This window comes from Nannochloropsis gaditana (assembly GCF_000240725.1).
Source record: "Nannochloropsis gaditana CCMP526 unplaced genomic scaffold scaffold319, whole genome shotgun sequence".
Taxonomy (NCBI): Eukaryota; class Eustigmatophyceae; order Eustigmatales; family Monodopsidaceae; genus Microchloropsis; species Microchloropsis gaditana.
The window spans coordinates 349-1,856 of NW_005803634.1; positions in this window are offsets into that span (position 1 = coordinate 349).

A 1,508-nucleotide genomic window follows, 5' to 3' on the forward strand; every position below is an offset into this window, starting at 1 on the left:
CCCCTGATACACTCCCAGCACCGTGGCCGCCAGGAGCAGCAGGTCAAAGACTCCCAAACCCACCAGCGGCAGCTTTCGCATGGCCCTGTGGTGCCCTGTCCCTGTCCGCCTCGTCCCTTCCGCTTCTGTTTTTCTCTTCTCCCTTTCCTCCCAGGTTGCAGGAGGGATGACGTTCGGCCGGCCGCCTGGTGGAAGGGCACGGACGTGGGAGTCACGGGGCATGAGACTCCTCCGACACCAGGGAAGGCCTTCGCTTTCTTCCCGTGGGTGGAGCAAACTCCCGACATGGCATGTATCTCTCGCTTGTCTCCAGCATCAGTTTCGGGTCTCTTACCGTACGGCGTGTTTTCGCCGGCACCGCCACCGTTTTTCCCGGGGGCAGGGCCATCCAAGGTACTGGCTTGAGGAAGGAGAGGTTGTCTCCCTGTGCTGCTGCTGTAGGAATTACTCTTCAGCGTACCACGCGGCATGATACTGAATATTGGGACCGCCTTCTTCCGAGTTTCTGTCTTGTAAGGGGGTCATGAGTGTGTGTACGGGGGCCATTGCTGAAGTGTTGCAGCGCCTTGTGTGCAAGTCATGCGCGAGGCAGTGTGCATGGGCGTGCACACTTTTTCATCGTATCATCCCTTCTACCCGATCAACGCATGCAAGAATATGGCACAAAGTCAACGCTCTCAAAATCGGAACACGCGGTTCATGGTCACGGTGCACAGCCCTAAGGGCTGTCAAAGGGGATAATTAAAATGGGCGTGGGGGGGGGCTGAGAGGATCGGTTCAGCAAAGATCGACGCGCAGCACGGAGATCCCTCAGAGAGGTTAAAAACCCCACTAGTAAAGATGACCACTCTCTTGCATGGACGCGTTGGCATTCACGCACGATCGGAAGGGACAGATGGATGCGTGGAGGACGGTCTCTGGGTGGATTTTCTGTTTTTCCCCATGGGGTTAGGGGGGACGAGCGTCGATTTTTCCTGGCGGCTTCGATTGCGATACTTCTATAGAAGTAAAGCATTGTCATAAAGCTTTCTATTTCTTAAAGCGCACGAATTCAATTTGGACAAAACAGAATAATCATGGTTGGAATGGACGAGCAGCAGTCGGGAAAAGCTCTTTCTCTGGCTATATTGGAGGATTTGCAAGGAAGTGCTCAAACACCTGAAATGGAAAGTGCCTTGGCGACTCTCCGGTATGTAATAGTAATGAAGATTATTGTGGAAGAATGATACGAAAGGCACGACATAGCACGCGACAAGTGAAATTGTCAGAGAAAGACGTACAATATGACGGTGCTATGAGAAAGCGGGCTCGTTTATAAAGAAATAGAGATCTGCGGCAGAAGACGAGAAGGGCTTTCACAGGAAATTCTAAGTGTCAAAATCTCACCTACTTGTGCCATAATTTTCCTGCAATTAGGTCCACTTTGGGAGTTGACCCTGCTCAGGGCTCTGATATTGCCGCCTATTCCTACAAACCGGCCACTTTATCCCAGATATTTACGGCGGGAG